Here is a 17,124-nt window from a genome sequence, read left to right as displayed (position 1 = left end):
GTGCTGATGGCACCTTTCTTTTTAATTTTTTTTTTGCATGTACTTCTTTTTATTATTATTAGTGTTATTATTTTAGTTGGCATGTTGCGCATGTAGGCGTAAAGCTGTGGTGAGTGGACGCGTTGGCGAAATGTAAACACTCATCATCCGCAGCATCTCGTACGTCAACATATCGATGTGAGCTTCGCGCGCACAAATTAAAACAACATGAAAGACGCGGCATGATATTACGCGGAGTAATACGGCGACAAGAAGTGTCACTAATCGCGCAAATTATTCGCATAAACTGCGAACTGCATCGCTATTACACGCGTGCAGGTTGGTAACATCACATAGACGGCAGCACATTCCAAGCCACCTAGCTGTGCAAGCCGCGGAAAAGCACACACAACGTGTTACGTCCACTCTCCTCTGCACAACTCGCACACGCAATTTTCTCTTTTCTAGCGCAGATCAACAAATTCAAACCACGTAATGAGACGTTTCCGTAACCCGTAAAGACTATTCATTGTAGCTGTAGAGAGCCAATGCTCATTTTTAGATGCAGGTGACATCAGAAACCTTCGTTTCTCGCCATCGGCCATACCATGCTGAATACGCCGGTTCTCGTCCGATCCCCGAAGCTAAGCAGCATTGGGCTCGGTCAGTACTTGGGAGGGAGACCACCTGGGAACACCGAGTGCTGATGGCACCTTTCTTTTTAATTTTTTTTTTGCATGTACTTCTTTTTATTATTATTAGTGTTATTATTTTAGTTGGCATGTTGCGCATGTAGGCGTAAAGCTGTGGTGAGTGGACGCGTTGGCGAAATGTAAACACTCATCATCCGCAGCATCTCGTACGTCAACATATCGATGTGAGCTTCGCGCGCACAAATTAAAACAACATGAAAGACGCGGCATGATATTACGCGGAGTAATACGGCGACAAGAAGTGTCACTAATCGCGCAAATTATTCGCATAAACTGCGAACTGCATCGCTATTACACGCGTGCAGGTTGGTAACATCACATAGACGGCAGCACATTCCAAGCCACCTAGCTGTGCAAGCCGCGGAAAAGCACACACAACGTGTTACGTCCACTCTCCTCTGCACAACTCGCACACGCAATTTTCTCTTTTCTAGCGCAGATCAACAAATTCAAACCACGTAATGAGACGTTTCCGTAACCCGTAAAGACTATTCATTGTAGCTGTAGAGAGCCAATGCTCATTTTTAGATGCAGGTGACATCAGAAACCTTCGTTTCTCGCCATCGGCCATACCATGCTGAATACGCCGGTTCTCGTCCGATCCCCGAAGCTAAGCAGCATTGGGCTCGGTCAGTACTTGGGAGGGAGACCACCTGGGAACACCGAGTGCTGATGGCACCTTTCTTTTTAATTTTTTTTTGCATGTACTTCTTTTTATTATTATTAGTGTTATTATTTTAGTTGGCATGTTGCGCATGTAGGCGTAAAGCTGTGGTGAGTGGACGCGTTGGCGAAATGTAAACACTCATCATCCGCAGCATCTCGTACGTCAACATATCGATGTGAGCTTCGCGCGCACAAATTAAAACAACATGAAAGACGCGGCATGATATTACGCGGAGTAATACGGCGACAAGAAGTGTCACTAATCGCGCAAATTATTCGCATAAACTGCGAACTGCATCGCTATTACACGCGTGCAGGTTGGTAACATCACATAGACGGCAGCACATTCCAAGCCACCTAGCTGTGCAAGCCGCGGAAAAGCACACACAACGTGTTACGTCCACTCTCCTCTGCACAACTCGCACACGCAATTTTCTCTTTTCTAGCGCAGATCAACAAATTCAAACCACGTAATGAGACGTTTCCGTAACCCGTAAAGACTATTCATTGTAGCTGTAGAGAGCCAATGCTCATTTTTAGATGCAGGTGACATCAGAAACCTTCGTTTCTCGCCATCGGCCATACCATGCTGAATACGCCGGTTCTCGTCCGATCCCCGAAGCTAAGCAGCATTGGGCTCGGTCAGTACTTGGGAGGGAGACCACCTGGGAACACCGAGTGCTGATGGCACCTTTCTTTTTAATTTTTTTTTGCATGTACTTCTTTTTATTATTATTAGTGTTATTATTTTAGTTGGCATGTTGCGCATGTAGGCGTAAAGCTGTGGTGAGTGGACGCGTTGGCGAAATGTAAACACTCATCATCCGCAGCATCTCGTACGTCAACATATCGATGTGAGCTTCGCGCGCACAAATTAAAACAACATGAAAGACGCGGCATGATATTACGCGGAGTAATACGGCGACAAGAAGTGTCACTAATCGCGCAAATTATTCGCATAAACTGCGAACTGCATCGCTATTACACGCGTGCAGGTTGGTAACATCACATAGACGGCAGCACATTCCAAGCCACCTAGCTGTGCAAGCCGCGGAAAAGCACACACAACGTGTTACGTCCACTCTCCTCTGCACAACTCGCACACGCAATTTTCTCTTTTCTAGCGCAGATCAACAAATTCAAACCACGTAATGAGACGTTTCCGTAACCCGTAAAGACTATTCATTGTAGCTGTAGAGAGCCAATGCTCATTTTTAGATGCAGGTGACATCAGAAACCTTCGTTTCTCGCCATCGGCCATACCATGCTGAATACGCCGGTTCTCGTCCGATCCCCGAAGCTAAGCAGCATTGGGCTCGGTCAGTACTTGGGAGGGAGACCACCTGGGAACACCGAGTGCTGATGGCACCTTTCTTTTTAATTTTTTTTTGCATGTACTTCTTTTTATTATTATTAGTGTTATTATTTTAGTTGGCATGTTGCGCATGTAGGCGTAAAGCTGTGGTGAGTGGACGCGTTGGCGAAATGTAAACACTCATCATCCGCAGCATCTCGTACGTCAACATATCGATGTGAGCTTCGCGCGCACAAATTAAAACAACATGAAAGACGCGGCATGATATTACGCGGAGTAATACGGCGACAAGAAGTGTCACTAATCGCGCAAATTATTCGCATAAACTGCGAACTGCATCGCTATTACACGCGTGCAGGTTGGTAACATCACATAGACGGCAGCACATTCCAAGCCACCTAGCTGTGCAAGCCGCGGAAAAGCACACACAACGTGTTACGTCCACTCTCCTCTGCACAACTCGCACACGCAATTTTCTCTTTTCTAGCGCAGATCAACAAATTCAAACCACGTAATGAGACGTTTCCGTAACCCGTAAAGACTATTCATTGTAGCTGTAGAGAGCCAATGCTCATTTTTAGATGCAGGTGACATCAGAAACCTTCGTTTCTCGCCATCGGCCATACCATGCTGAATACGCCGGTTCTCGTCCGATCCCCGAAGCTAAGCAGCATTGGGCTCGGTCAGTACTTGGGAGGGAGACCACCTGGGAACACCGAGTGCTGATGGCACCTTTCTTTTTAATTTTTTTTTGCATGTACTTCTTTTTATTATTATTAGTGTTATTATTTTAGTTGGCATGTTGCGCATGTAGGCGTAAAGCTGTGGTGAGTGGACGCGTTGGCGAAATGTAAACACTCATCATCCGCAGCATCTCGTACGTCAACATATCGATGTGAGCTTCGCGCGCACAAATTAAAACAACATGAAAGACGCGGCATGATATTACGCGGAGTAATACGGCGACAAGAAGTGTCACTAATCGCGCAAATTATTCGCATAAACTGCGAACTGCATCGCTATTACACGCGTGCAGGTTGGTAACATCACATAGACGGCAGCACATTCCAAGCCACCTAGCTGTGCAAGCCGCGGAAAAGCACACACAACGTGTTACGTCCACTCTCCTCTGCACAACTCGCACACGCAATTTTCTCTTTTCTAGCGCAGATCAACAAATTCAAACCACGTAATGAGACGTTTCCGTAACCCGTAAAGACTATTCATTGTAGCTGTAGAGAGCCAATGCTCATTTTTAGATGCAGGTGACATCAGAAACCTTCGTTTCTCGCCATCGGCCATACCATGCTGAATACGCCGGTTCTCGTCCGATCCCCGAAGCTAAGCAGCATTGGGCTCGGTCAGTACTTGGGAGGGAGACCACCTGGGAACACCGAGTGCTGATGGCACCTTTCTTTTTAATTTTTTTTTGCATGTACTTCTTTTTATTATTATTAGTGTTATTATTTTAGTTGGCATGTTGCGCATGTAGGCGTAAAGCTGTGGTGAGTGGACGCGTTGGCGAAATGTAAACACTCATCATCCGCAGCATCTCGTACGTCAACATATCGATGTGAGCTTCGCGCGCACAAATTAAAACAACATGAAAGACGCGGCATGATATTACGCGGAGTAATACGGCGACAAGAAGTGTCACTAATCGCGCAAATTATTCGCATAAACTGCGAACTGCATCGCTATTACACGCGTGCAGGTTGGTAACATCACATAGACGGCAGCACATTCCAAGCCACCTAGCTGTGCAAGCCGCGGAAAAGCACACACAACGTGTTACGTCCACTCTCCTCTGCACAACTCGCACACGCAATTTTCTCTTTTCTAGCGCAGATCAACAAATTCAAACCACGTAATGAGACGTTTCCGTAACCCGTAAAGACTATTCATTGTAGCTGTAGAGAGCCAATGCTCATTTTTAGATGCAGGTGACATCAGAAACCTTCGTTTCTCGCCATCGGCCATACCATGCTGAATACGCCGGTTCTCGTCCGATCCCCGAAGCTAAGCAGCATTGGGCTCGGTCAGTACTTGGGAGGGAGACCACCTGGGAACACCGAGTGCTGATGGCACCTTTCTTTTTAATTTTTTTTTGCATGTACTTCTTTTTATTATTATTAGTGTTATTATTTTAGTTGGCATGTTGCGCATGTAGGCGTAAAGCTGTGGTGAGTGGACGCGTTGGCGAAATGTAAACACTCATCATCCGCAGCATCTCGTACGTCAACATATCGATGTGAGCTTCGCGCGCACAAATTAAAACAACATGAAAGACGCGGCATGATATTACGCGGAGTAATACGGCGACAAGAAGTGTCACTAATCGCGCAAATTATTCGCATAAACTGCGAACTGCATCGCTATTACACGCGTGCAGGTTGGTAACATCACATAGACGGCAGCACATTCCAAGCCACCTAGCTGTGCAAGCCGCGGAAAAGCACACACAACGTGTTACGTCCACTCTCCTCTGCACAACTCGCACACGCAATTTTCTCTTTTCTAGCGCAGATCAACAAATTCAAACCACGTAATGAGACGTTTCCGTAACCCGTAAAGACTATTCATTGTAGCTGTAGAGAGCCAATGCTCATTTTTAGATGCAGGTGACATCAGAAACCTTCGTTTCTCGCCATCGGCCATACCATGCTGAATACGCCGGTTCTCGTCCGATCCCCGAAGCTAAGCAGCATTGGGCTCGGTCAGTACTTGGGAGGGAGACCACCTGGGAACACCGAGTGCTGATGGCACCTTTCTTTTTAATTTTTTTTTTGCATGTACTTCTTTTTATTATTATTAGTGTTATTATTTTAGTTGGCATGTTGCGCATGTAGGCGTAAAGCTGTGGTGAGTGGACGCGTTGGCGAAATGTAAACACTCATCATCCGCAGCATCTCGTACGTCAACATATCGATGTGAGCTTCGCGCGCACAAATTAAAACAACATGAAAGACGCGGCATGATATTACGCGGAGTAATACGGCGACAAGAAGTGTCACTAATCGCGCAAATTATTCGCATAAACTGCGAACTGCATCGCTATTACACGCGTGCAGGTTGGTAACATCACATAGACGGCAGCACATTCCAAGCCACCTAGCTGTGCAAGCCGCGGAAAAGCACACACAACGTGTTACGTCCACTCTCCTCTGCACAACTCGCACACGCAATTTTCTCTTTTCTAGCGCAGATCAACAAATTCAAACCACGTAATGAGACGTTTCCGTAACCCGTAAAGACTATTCATTGTAGCTGTAGAGAGCCAATGCTCATTTTTAGATGCAGGTGACATCAGAAACCTTCGTTTCTCGCCATCGGCCATACCATGCTGAATACGCCGGTTCTCGTCCGATCCCCGAAGCTAAGCAGCATTGGGCTCGGTCAGTACTTGGGAGGGAGACCACCTGGGAACACCGAGTGCTGATGGCACCTTTCTTTTTAATTTTTTTTTGCATGTACTTCTTTTTATTATTATTAGTGTTATTATTTTAGTTGGCATGTTGCGCATGTAGGCGTAAAGCTGTGGTGAGTGGACGCGTTGGCGAAATGTAAACACTCATCATCCGCAGCATCTCGTACGTCAACATATCGATGTGAGCTTCGCGCGCACAAATTAAAACAACATGAAAGACGCGGCATGATATTACGCGGAGTAATACGGCGACAAGAAGTGTCACTAATCGCGCAAATTATTCGCATAAACTGCGAACTGCATCGCTATTACACGCGTGCAGGTTGGTAACATCACATAGACGGCAGCACATTCCAAGCCACCTAGCTGTGCAAGCCGCGGAAAAGCACACACAACGTGTTACGTCCACTCTCCTCTGCACAACTCGCACACGCAATTTTCTCTTTTCTAGCGCAGATCAACAAATTCAAACCACGTAATGAGACGTTTCCGTAACCCGTAAAGACTATTCATTGTAGCTGTAGAGAGCCAATGCTCATTTTTAGATGCAGGTGACATCAGAAACCTTCGTTTCTCGCCATCGGCCATACCATGCTGAATACGCCGGTTCTCGTCCGATCCCCGAAGCTAAGCAGCATTGGGCTCGGTCAGTACTTGGGAGGGAGACCACCTGGGAACACCGAGTGCTGATGGCACCTTTCTTTTTAATTTTTTTTTGCATGTACTTCTTTTTATTATTATTAGTGTTATTATTTTAGTTGGCATGTTGCGCATGTAGGCGTAAAGCTGTGGTGAGTGGACGCGTTGGCGAAATGTAAACACTCATCATCCGCAGCATCTCGTACGTCAACATATCGATGTGAGCTTCGCGCGCACAAATTAAAACAACATGAAAGACGCGGCATGATATTACGCGGAGTAATACGGCGACAAGAAGTGTCACTAATCGCGCAAATTATTCGCATAAACTGCGAACTGCATCGCTATTACACGCGTGCAGGTTGGTAACATCACATAGACGGCAGCACATTCCAAGCCACCTAGCTGTGCAAGCCGCGGAAAAGCACACACAACGTGTTACGTCCACTCTCCTCTGCACAACTCGCACACGCAATTTTCTCTTTTCTAGCGCAGATCAACAAATTCAAACCACGTAATGAGACGTTTCCGTAACCCGTAAAGACTATTCATTGTAGCTGTAGAGAGCCAATGCTCATTTTTAGATGCAGGTGACATCAGAAACCTTCGTTTCTCGCCATCGGCCATACCATGCTGAATACGCCGGTTCTCGTCCGATCCCCGAAGCTAAGCAGCATTGGGCTCGGTCAGTACTTGGGAGGGAGACCACCTGGGAACACCGAGTGCTGATGGCACCTTTCTTTTTAATTTTTTTTTGCATGTACTTCTTTTTATTATTATTAGTGTTATTATTTTAGTTGGCATGTTGCGCATGTAGGCGTAAAGCTGTGGTGAGTGGACGCGTTGGCGAAATGTAAACACTCATCATCCGCAGCATCTCGTACGTCAACATATCGATGTGAGCTTCGCGCGCACAAATTAAAACAACATGAAAGACGCGGCATGATATTACGCGGAGTAATACGGCGACAAGAAGTGTCACTAATCGCGCAAATTATTCGCATAAACTGCGAACTGCATCGCTATTACACGCGTGCAGGTTGGTAACATCACATAGACGGCAGCACATTCCAAGCCACCTAGCTGTGCAAGCCGCGGAAAAGCACACACAACGTGTTACGTCCACTCTCCTCTGCACAACTCGCACACGCAATTTTCTCTTTTCTAGCGCAGATCAACAAATTCAAACCACGTAATGAGACGTTTCCGTAACCCGTAAAGACTATTCATTGTAGCTGTAGAGAGCCAATGCTCATTTTTAGATGCAGGTGACATCAGAAACCTTCGTTTCTCGCCATCGGCCATACCATGCTGAATACGCCGGTTCTCGTCCGATCCCCGAAGCTAAGCAGCATTGGGCTCGGTCAGTACTTGGGAGGGAGACCACCTGGGAACACCGAGTGCTGATGGCACCTTTCTTTTTAATTTTTTTTTGCATGTACTTCTTTTTATTATTATTAGTGTTATTATTTTAGTTGGCATGTTGCGCATGTAGGCGTAAAGCTGTGGTGAGTGGACGCGTTGGCGAAATGTAAACACTCATCATCCGCAGCATCTCGTACGTCAACATATCGATGTGAGCTTCGCGCGCACAAATTAAAACAACATGAAAGACGCGGCATGATATTACGCGGAGTAATACGGCGACAAGAAGTGTCACTAATCGCGCAAATTATTCGCATAAACTGCGAACTGCATCGCTATTACACGCGTGCAGGTTGGTAACATCACATAGACGGCAGCACATTCCAAGCCACCTAGCTGTGCAAGCCGCGGAAAAGCACACACAACGTGTTACGTCCACTCTCCTCTGCACAACTCGCACACGCAATTTTCTCTTTTCTAGCGCAGATCAACAAATTCAAACCACGTAATGAGACGTTTCCGTAACCCGTAAAGACTATTCATTGTAGCTGTAGAGAGCCAATGCTCATTTTTAGATGCAGGTGACATCAGAAACCTTCGTTTCTCGCCATCGGCCATACCATGCTGAATACGCCGGTTCTCGTCCGATCCCCGAAGCTAAGCAGCATTGGGCTCGGTCAGTACTTGGGAGGGAGACCACCTGGGAACACCGAGTGCTGATGGCACCTTTCTTTTTAATTTTTTTTTTGCATGTACTTCTTTTTATTATTATTAGTGTTATTATTTTAGTTGGCATGTTGCGCATGTAGGCGTAAAGCTGTGGTGAGTGGACGCGTTGGCGAAATGTAAACACTCATCATCCGCAGCATCTCGTACGTCAACATATCGATGTGAGCTTCGCGCGCACAAATTAAAACAACATGAAAGACGCGGCATGATATTACGCGGAGTAATACGGCGACAAGAAGTGTCACTAATCGCGCAAATTATTCGCATAAACTGCGAACTGCATCGCTATTACACGCGTGCAGGTTGGTAACATCACATAGACGGCAGCACATTCCAAGCCACCTAGCTGTGCAAGCCGCGGAAAAGCACACACAACGTGTTACGTCCACTCTCCTCTGCACAACTCGCACACGCAATTTTCTCTTTTCTAGCGCAGATCAACAAATTCAAACCACGTAATGAGACGTTTCCGTAACCCGTAAAGACTATTCATTGTAGCTGTAGAGAGCCAATGCTCATTTTTAGATGCAGGTGACATCAGAAACCTTCGTTTCTCGCCATCGGCCATACCATGCTGAATACGCCGGTTCTCGTCCGATCCCCGAAGCTAAGCAGCATTGGGCTCGGTCAGTACTTGGGAGGGAGACCACCTGGGAACACCGAGTGCTGATGGCACCTTTCTTTTTAATTTTTTTTTGCATGTACTTCTTTTTATTATTATTAGTGTTATTATTTTAGTTGGCATGTTGCGCATGTAGGCGTAAAGCTGTGGTGAGTGGACGCGTTGGCGAAATGTAAACACTCATCATCCGCAGCATCTCGTACGTCAACATATCGATGTGAGCTTCGCGCGCACAAATTAAAACAACATGAAAGACGCGGCATGATATTACGCGGAGTAATACGGCGACAAGAAGTGTCACTAATCGCGCAAATTATTCGCATAAACTGCGAACTGCATCGCTATTACACGCGTGCAGGTTGGTAACATCACATAGACGGCAGCACATTCCAAGCCACCTAGCTGTGCAAGCCGCGGAAAAGCACACACAACGTGTTACGTCCACTCTCCTCTGCACAACTCGCACACGCAATTTTCTCTTTTCTAGCGCAGATCAACAAATTCAAACCACGTAATGAGACGTTTCCGTAACCCGTAAAGACTATTCATTGTAGCTGTAGAGAGCCAATGCTCATTTTTAGATGCAGGTGACATCAGAAACCTTCGTTTCTCGCCATCGGCCATACCATGCTGAATACGCCGGTTCTCGTCCGATCCCCGAAGCTAAGCAGCATTGGGCTCGGTCAGTACTTGGGAGGGAGACCACCTGGGAACACCGAGTGCTGATGGCACCTTTCTTTTTAATTTTTTTTTTGCATGTACTTCTTTTTATTATTATTAGTGTTATTATTTTAGTTGGCATGTTGCGCATGTAGGCGTAAAGCTGTGGTGAGTGGACGCGTTGGCGAAATGTAAACACTCATCATCCGCAGCATCTCGTACGTCAACATATCGATGTGAGCTTCGCGCGCACAAATTAAAACAACATGAAAGACGCGGCATGATATTACGCGGAGTAATACGGCGACAAGAAGTGTCACTAATCGCGCAAATTATTCGCATAAACTGCGAACTGCATCGCTATTACACGCGTGCAGGTTGGTAACATCACATAGACGGCAGCACATTCCAAGCCACCTAGCTGTGCAAGCCGCGGAAAAGCACACACAACGTGTTACGTCCACTCTCCTCTGCACAACTCGCACACGCAATTTTCTCTTTTCTAGCGCAGATCAACAAATTCAAACCACGTAATGAGACGTTTCCGTAACCCGTAAAGACTATTCATTGTAGCTGTAGAGAGCCAATGCTCATTTTTAGATGCAGGTGACATCAGAAACCTTCGTTTCTCGCCATCGGCCATACCATGCTGAATACGCCGGTTCTCGTCCGATCCCCGAAGCTAAGCAGCATTGGGCTCGGTCAGTACTTGGGAGGGAGACCACCTGGGAACACCGAGTGCTGATGGCACCTTTCTTTTTAATTTTTTTTTGCATGTACTTCTTTTTATTATTATTAGTGTTATTATTTTAGTTGGCATGTTGCGCATGTAGGCGTAAAGCTGTGGTGAGTGGACGCGTTGGCGAAATGTAAACACTCATCATCCGCAGCATCTCGTACGTCAACATATCGATGTGAGCTTCGCGCGCACAAATTAAAACAACATGAAAGACGCGGCATGATATTACGCGGAGTAATACGGCGACAAGAAGTGTCACTAATCGCGCAAATTATTCGCATAAACTGCGAACTGCATCGCTATTACACGCGTGCAGGTTGGTAACATCACATAGACGGCAGCACATTCCAAGCCACCTAGCTGTGCAAGCCGCGGAAAAGCACACACAACGTGTTACGTCCACTCTCCTCTGCACAACTCGCACACGCAATTTTCTCTTTTCTAGCGCAGATCAACAAATTCAAACCACGTAATGAGACGTTTCCGTAACCCGTAAAGACTATTCATTGTAGCTGTAGAGAGCCAATGCTCATTTTTAGATGCAGGTGACATCAGAAACCTTCGTTTCTCGCCATCGGCCATACCATGCTGAATACGCCGGTTCTCGTCCGATCCCCGAAGCTAAGCAGCATTGGGCTCGGTCAGTACTTGGGAGGGAGACCACCTGGGAACACCGAGTGCTGATGGCACCTTTCTTTTTAATTTTTTTTTGCATGTACTTCTTTTTATTATTATTAGTGTTATTATTTTAGTTGGCATGTTGCGCATGTAGGCGTAAAGCTGTGGTGAGTGGACGCGTTGGCGAAATGTAAACACTCATCATCCGCAGCATCTCGTACGTCAACATATCGATGTGAGCTTCGCGCGCACAAATTAAAACAACATGAAAGACGCGGCATGATATTACGCGGAGTAATACGGCGACAAGAAGTGTCACTAATCGCGCAAATTATTCGCATAAACTGCGAACTGCATCGCTATTACACGCGTGCAGGTTGGTAACATCACATAGACGGCAGCACATTCCAAGCCACCTAGCTGTGCAAGCCGCGGAAAAGCACACACAACGTGTTACGTCCACTCTCCTCTGCACAACTCGCACACGCAATTTTCTCTTTTCTAGCGCAGATCAACAAATTCAAACCACGTAATGAGACGTTTCCGTAACCCGTAAAGACTATTCATTGTAGCTGTAGAGAGCCAATGCTCATTTTTAGATGCAGGTGACATCAGAAACCTTCGTTTCTCGCCATCGGCCATACCATGCTGAATACGCCGGTTCTCGTCCGATCCCCGAAGCTAAGCAGCATTGGGCTCGGTCAGTACTTGGGAGGGAGACCACCTGGGAACACCGAGTGCTGATGGCACCTTTCTTTTTAATTTTTTTTTGCATGTACTTCTTTTTATTATTATTAGTGTTATTATTTTAGTTGGCATGTTGCGCATGTAGGCGTAAAGCTGTGGTGAGTGGACGCGTTGGCGAAATGTAAACACTCATCATCCGCAGCATCTCGTACGTCAACATATCGATGTGAGTTTCGCGCGCACAAATTAAAACAACATGAAAGACGCGGCATGATATTACGCGGAGTAATACGGCGACAAGAAGTGTCACTAATCGCGCAAATTATTCGCATAAACTGCGAACTGCATCGCTATTACACGCGTGCAGGTTGGTAACATCACATAGACGGCAGCACATTCCAAGCCACCTAGCTGTGCAAGCCGCGGAAAAGCACACACAACGTGTTACGTCCACTCTCCTCTGCACAACTCGCACACGCAATTTTCTCTTTTCTAGCGCAGATCAACAAATTCAAACCACGTAATGAGACGTTTCCGTAACCCGTAAAGACTATTCATTGTAGCTGTAGAGAGCCAATGCTCATTTTTAGATGCAGGTGACATCAGAAACCTTCGTTTCTCGCCATCGGCCATACCATGCTGAATACGCCGGTTCTCGTCCGATCCCCGAAGCTAAGCAGCATTGGGCTCGGTCAGTACTTGGGAGGGAGACCACCTGGGAACACCGAGTGCTGATGGCACCTTTCTTTTTAATTTTTTTTTGCATGTACTTCTTTTTATTATTATTAGTGTTATTATTTTAGTTGGCATGTTGCGCATGTAGGCGTAAAGCTGTGGTGAGTGGACGCGTTGGCGAAATGTAAACACTCATCATCCGCAGCATCTCGTACGTCAACATATCGATGTGAGCTTCGCGCGCACAAATTAAAACAACATGAAAGACGCGGCATGATATTACGCGGAGTAATACGGCGACAAGAAGTGTCACTAATCGCGCAAATTATTCGCATAAACTGCGAACTGCATCGCTATTACACGCGTGCAGGTTGGTAACATCACATAGACGGCAGCACATTCCAAGCCACCTAGCTGTGCAAGCCGCGGAAAAGCACACACAACGTGTTACGTCCACTCTCCTCTGCACAACTCGCACACGCAATTTTCTCTTTTCTAGCGCAGATCAACAAATTCAAACCACGTAATGAGACGTTTCCGTAACCCGTAAAGACTATTCATTGTAGCTGTAGAGAGCCAATGCTCATTTTTAGATGCAGGTGACATCAGAAACCTTCGTTTCTCGCCATCGGCCATACCATGCTGAATACGCCGGTTCTCGTCCGATCCCCGAAGCTAAGCAGCATTGGGCTCGGTCAGTACTTGGGAGGGAGACCACCTGGGAACACCGAGTGCTGATGGCACCTTTCTTTTTAATTTTTTTTTGCATGTACTTCTTTTTATTATTATTAGTGTTATTATTTTAGTTGGCATGTTGCGCATGTAGGCGTAAAGCTGTGGTGAGTGGACGCGTTGGCGAAATGTAAACACTCATCATCCGCAGCATCTCGTACGTCAACATATCGATGTGAGCTTCGCGCGCACAAATTAAAACAACATGAAAGACGCGGCATGATATTACGCGGAGTAATACGGCGACAAGAAGTGTCACTAATCGCGCAAATTATTCGCATAAACTGCGAACTGCATCGCTATTACACGCGTGCAGGTTGGTAACATCACATAGACGGCAGCACATTCCAAGCCACCTAGCTGTGCAAGCCGCGGAAAAGCACACACAACGTGTTACGTCCACTCTCCTCTGCACAACTCGCACACGCAATTTTCTCTTTTCTAGCGCAGATCAACAAATTCAAACCACGTAATGAGACGTTTCCGTAACCCGTAAAGACTATTCATTGTAGCTGTAGAGAGCCAATGCTCATTTTTAGATGCAGGTGACATCAGAAACCTTCGTTTCTCGCCATCGGCCATACCATGCTGAATACGCCGGTTCTCGTCCGATCCCCGAAGCTAAGCAGCATTGGGCTCGGTCAGTACTTGGGAGGGAGACCACCTGGGAACACCGAGTGCTGATGGCACCTTTCTTTTTAATTTTTTTTTGCATGTACTTCTTTTTATTATTATTAGTGTTATTATTTTAGTTGGCATGTTGCGCATGTAGGCGTAAAGCTGTGGTGAGTGGACGCGTTGGCGAAATGTAAACACTCATCATCCGCAGCATCTCGTACGTCAACATATCGATGTGAGCTTCGCGCGCACAAATTAAAACAACATGAAAGACGCGGCATGATATTACGCGGAGTAATACGGCGACAAGAAGTGTCACTAATCGCGCAAATTATTCGCATAAACTGCGAACTGCATCGCTATTACACGCGTGCAGGTTGGTAACATCACATAGACGGCAGCACATTCCAAGCCACCTAGCTGTGCAAGCCGCGGAAAAGCACACACAACGTGTTACGTCCACTCTCCTCTGCACAACTCGCACACGCAATTTTCTCTTTTCTAGCGCAGATCAACAAATTCAAACCACGTAATGAGACGTTTCCGTAACCCGTAAAGACTATTCATTGTAGCTGTAGAGAGCCAATGCTCATTTTTAGATGCAGGTGACATCAGAAACCTTCGTTTCTCGCCATCGGCCATACCATGCTGAATACGCCGGTTCTCGTCCGATCCCCGAAGCTAAGCAGCATTGGGCTCGGTCAGTACTTGGGAGGGAGACCACCTGGGAACACCGAGTGCTGATGGCACCTTTCTTTTTAATTTTTTTTTGCATGTACTTCTTTTTATTATTATTAGTGTTATTATTTTAGTTGGCATGTTGCGCATGTAGGCGTAAAGCTGTGGTGAGTGGACGCGTTGGCGAAATGTAAACACTCATCATCCGCAGCATCTCGTACGTCAACATATCGATGTGAGCTTCGCGCGCACAAATTAAAACAACATGAAAGACGCGGCATGATATTACGCGGAGTAATACGGCGACAAGAAGTGTCACTAATCGCGCAAATTATTCGCATAAACTGCGAACTGCATCGCTATTACACGCGTGCAGGTTGGTAACATCACATAGACGGCAGCACATTCCAAGCCACCTAGCTGTGCAAGCCGCGGAAAAGCACACACAACGTGTTACGTCCACTCTCCTCTGCACAACTCGCACACGCAATTTTCTCTTTTCTAGCGCAGATCAACAAATTCAAACCACGTAATGAGACGTTTCCGTAACCCGTAAAGACTATTCATTGTAGCTGTAGAGAGCCAATGCTCATTTTTAGATGCAGGTGACATCAGAAACCTTCGTTTCTCGCCATCGGCCATACCATGCTGAATACGCCGGTTCTCGTCCGATCCCCGAAGCTAAGCAGCATTGGGCTCGGTCAGTACTTGGGAGGGAGACCACCTGGGAACACCGAGTGCTGATGGCACCTTTCTTTTTAATTTTTTTTTGCATGTACTTCTTTTTATTATTATTAGTGTTATTATTTTAGTTGGCATGTTGCGCATGTAGGCGTAAAGCTGTGGTGAGTGGACGCGTTGGCGAAATGTAAACACTCATCATCCGCAGCATCTCGTACGTCAACATATCGATGTGAGCTTCGCGCGCACAAATTAAAACAACATGAAAGACGCGGCATGATATTACGCGGAGTAATACGGCGACAAGAAGTGTCACTAATCGCGCAAATTATTCGCATAAACTGCGAACTGCATCGCTATTACACGCGTGCAGGTTGGTAACATCACATAGACGGCAGCACATTCCAAGCCACCTAGCTGTGCAAGCCGCGGAAAAGCACACACAACGTGTTACGTCCACTCTCCTCTGCACAACTCGCACACGCAATTTTCTCTTTTCTAGCGCAGATCAACAAATTCAAACCACGTAATGAGACGTTTCCGTAACCCGTAAAGACTATTCATTGTAGCTGTAGAGAGCCAATGCTCATTTTTAGATGCAGGTGACATCAGAAACCTTCGTTTCTCGCTATCGGTTGTTGTCGATTTTACCTTGAATGAAGTTTTCTGGCGAGTTATCTGTATTTACGCCCCTAATAGAGAGAGCGAGAGACAGTCTTTTTTTGAACGAGTTGAGGATTATTTAAAGACCGATAAGCTTTTGGTTTTACTTGGCGATTTCAACTGTGTTTGTTTTCCAGAGGATCGCGTGAAAAAACTGCCGCTGAATGACCGTAGTGCACTGCTATTGAACAATCTTGTCAGTGAATACAACCTGGAAGACGTCGGCTATGTGTTGTACGACCACAGTGTTCCGCGTTTTACTCATTTTCAAGGACTTAGCCATGCTCGGCTAGATAGAGCTTATGTGTCACTGGAACTGGTTCCGTTATGTAAAACGTACGAGAACAACCAAGTCTCTTTTAGTGACCACAGTTTGGTTGCCTTCACAATAGGAACAAAAGAACGAAAAACAAACTTCTCGTGGGATTTGTGGAAATTTAACGATAAGTTACTCAACGATGACTGTTTCGTAAATGACATTAAAGAAAAACTTGGACGATTGATTGTAGCTGAAGAGAAATATGTAGTAACCATGTGGGAAGATTTTAAAAATAAAGTGAAGATGAGTGCTATAGAAAGGGCAACTAAACTGAAACAAGAAGAAAAACGGAAAGAAAAAGCCCTGAGGAGTAAACTCGAATTTCTACTGAATGTAGAAAGCACAGAACCTGGCCAAGTCATGAAGGAAATCAAGAAAGTTAAAAGCCAGTTAGAAATCATCGATACAGAGAAGTACCGTGGTGCCATGATAAGATCCCGTGCAGAAAGATTGTGGCAAGGGGAAACACCGAATAAACGTGCGCTAAGTGACGAGAAAGCTTACGCTCGCCGCAGTGATATAAAACAGATAAGCTACAATGACGAAGTAACGAGTGACCGCAGGACCATTGAACGCGCCTTTGTTGAACACTATAGAGA

At 46.0% G+C, this 17,124-nt stretch overlaps 23 non-coding genes across 23 annotated transcripts; all 23 read left to right on the top strand.

The window, feature by feature from the left end:
• The first annotated feature begins 572 nt into the window (after positions 1-572).
• On the top strand, positions 573-691 carry LOC139057990 (5S ribosomal RNA). The gene has a single exon (XR_011513155.1). It is a non-coding gene; the product is annotated as a 5S ribosomal RNA (ribosomal RNA).
• A 560-nt stretch (positions 692-1,251) lies between these two features.
• LOC139057979 (5S ribosomal RNA) lies at positions 1,252-1,370 on the top strand. Its single transcript, XR_011513144.1, has one exon. It is a non-coding gene; the product is annotated as a 5S ribosomal RNA (ribosomal RNA).
• A 559-nt stretch (positions 1,371-1,929) lies between these two features.
• On the top strand, positions 1,930-2,048 carry LOC139057968 (5S ribosomal RNA). The gene has a single exon (XR_011513133.1). It is a non-coding gene; the product is annotated as a 5S ribosomal RNA (ribosomal RNA).
• A 559-nt stretch (positions 2,049-2,607) lies between these two features.
• On the top strand, positions 2,608-2,726 carry LOC139057957 (5S ribosomal RNA). The gene has a single exon (XR_011513122.1). It is a non-coding gene; the product is annotated as a 5S ribosomal RNA (ribosomal RNA).
• A 559-nt stretch (positions 2,727-3,285) lies between these two features.
• On the top strand, positions 3,286-3,404 carry LOC139057946 (5S ribosomal RNA). Its single transcript, XR_011513111.1, has one exon. It is a non-coding gene; the product is annotated as a 5S ribosomal RNA (ribosomal RNA).
• Positions 3,405-3,963: 559 nt separating this feature from the next.
• On the top strand, positions 3,964-4,082 carry LOC139058791 (5S ribosomal RNA). Its single transcript, XR_011513778.1, has one exon. It is a non-coding gene; the product is annotated as a 5S ribosomal RNA (ribosomal RNA).
• A 559-nt stretch (positions 4,083-4,641) lies between these two features.
• LOC139058780 (5S ribosomal RNA) lies at positions 4,642-4,760 on the top strand. The gene has a single exon (XR_011513767.1). It is a non-coding gene; the product is annotated as a 5S ribosomal RNA (ribosomal RNA).
• A 559-nt stretch (positions 4,761-5,319) lies between these two features.
• On the top strand, positions 5,320-5,438 carry LOC139058769 (5S ribosomal RNA). The gene has a single exon (XR_011513756.1). It is a non-coding gene; the product is annotated as a 5S ribosomal RNA (ribosomal RNA).
• A 560-nt stretch (positions 5,439-5,998) lies between these two features.
• LOC139058758 (5S ribosomal RNA) lies at positions 5,999-6,117 on the top strand. The gene has a single exon (XR_011513745.1). It is a non-coding gene; the product is annotated as a 5S ribosomal RNA (ribosomal RNA).
• A 559-nt stretch (positions 6,118-6,676) lies between these two features.
• LOC139058747 (5S ribosomal RNA) lies at positions 6,677-6,795 on the top strand. Its single transcript, XR_011513734.1, has one exon. It is a non-coding gene; the product is annotated as a 5S ribosomal RNA (ribosomal RNA).
• Positions 6,796-7,354: 559 nt separating this feature from the next.
• On the top strand, positions 7,355-7,473 carry LOC139058735 (5S ribosomal RNA). The gene has a single exon (XR_011513722.1). It is a non-coding gene; the product is annotated as a 5S ribosomal RNA (ribosomal RNA).
• A 559-nt stretch (positions 7,474-8,032) lies between these two features.
• Positions 8,033-8,151, top strand: LOC139058724 (5S ribosomal RNA). Its single transcript, XR_011513711.1, has one exon. It is a non-coding gene; the product is annotated as a 5S ribosomal RNA (ribosomal RNA).
• A 559-nt stretch (positions 8,152-8,710) lies between these two features.
• Positions 8,711-8,829, top strand: LOC139058713 (5S ribosomal RNA). Its single transcript, XR_011513699.1, has one exon. It is a non-coding gene; the product is annotated as a 5S ribosomal RNA (ribosomal RNA).
• A 560-nt stretch (positions 8,830-9,389) lies between these two features.
• Positions 9,390-9,508, top strand: LOC139058701 (5S ribosomal RNA). The gene has a single exon (XR_011513688.1). It is a non-coding gene; the product is annotated as a 5S ribosomal RNA (ribosomal RNA).
• A 559-nt stretch (positions 9,509-10,067) lies between these two features.
• On the top strand, positions 10,068-10,186 carry LOC139058690 (5S ribosomal RNA). The gene has a single exon (XR_011513677.1). It is a non-coding gene; the product is annotated as a 5S ribosomal RNA (ribosomal RNA).
• A 560-nt stretch (positions 10,187-10,746) lies between these two features.
• On the top strand, positions 10,747-10,865 carry LOC139058679 (5S ribosomal RNA). Its single transcript, XR_011513666.1, has one exon. It is a non-coding gene; the product is annotated as a 5S ribosomal RNA (ribosomal RNA).
• A 559-nt stretch (positions 10,866-11,424) lies between these two features.
• LOC139058668 (5S ribosomal RNA) lies at positions 11,425-11,543 on the top strand. The gene has a single exon (XR_011513655.1). It is a non-coding gene; the product is annotated as a 5S ribosomal RNA (ribosomal RNA).
• Positions 11,544-12,102: 559 nt separating this feature from the next.
• LOC139058657 (5S ribosomal RNA) lies at positions 12,103-12,221 on the top strand. The gene has a single exon (XR_011513644.1). It is a non-coding gene; the product is annotated as a 5S ribosomal RNA (ribosomal RNA).
• A 559-nt stretch (positions 12,222-12,780) lies between these two features.
• Positions 12,781-12,899, top strand: LOC139058646 (5S ribosomal RNA). The gene has a single exon (XR_011513633.1). It is a non-coding gene; the product is annotated as a 5S ribosomal RNA (ribosomal RNA).
• A 559-nt stretch (positions 12,900-13,458) lies between these two features.
• LOC139058636 (5S ribosomal RNA) lies at positions 13,459-13,577 on the top strand. The gene has a single exon (XR_011513623.1). It is a non-coding gene; the product is annotated as a 5S ribosomal RNA (ribosomal RNA).
• A 559-nt stretch (positions 13,578-14,136) lies between these two features.
• On the top strand, positions 14,137-14,255 carry LOC139058624 (5S ribosomal RNA). The gene has a single exon (XR_011513611.1). It is a non-coding gene; the product is annotated as a 5S ribosomal RNA (ribosomal RNA).
• A 559-nt stretch (positions 14,256-14,814) lies between these two features.
• LOC139058613 (5S ribosomal RNA) lies at positions 14,815-14,933 on the top strand. Its single transcript, XR_011513600.1, has one exon. It is a non-coding gene; the product is annotated as a 5S ribosomal RNA (ribosomal RNA).
• A 559-nt stretch (positions 14,934-15,492) lies between these two features.
• Positions 15,493-15,611, top strand: LOC139058602 (5S ribosomal RNA). The gene has a single exon (XR_011513588.1). It is a non-coding gene; the product is annotated as a 5S ribosomal RNA (ribosomal RNA).
• The last annotated feature ends 1,513 nt before the right edge of the window (positions 15,612-17,124 follow it).

Source organism: Dermacentor albipictus, chromosome 3, assembly GCF_038994185.2.
Source record: "Dermacentor albipictus isolate Rhodes 1998 colony chromosome 3, USDA_Dalb.pri_finalv2, whole genome shotgun sequence".
NCBI lineage: Eukaryota > Metazoa > Arthropoda > Arachnida > Ixodida > Ixodidae > Dermacentor > Dermacentor albipictus.
The sequence above is the reverse complement of the archived record's forward strand: the minus strand, read 5'-3'. Positions and strand labels throughout refer to the sequence as shown.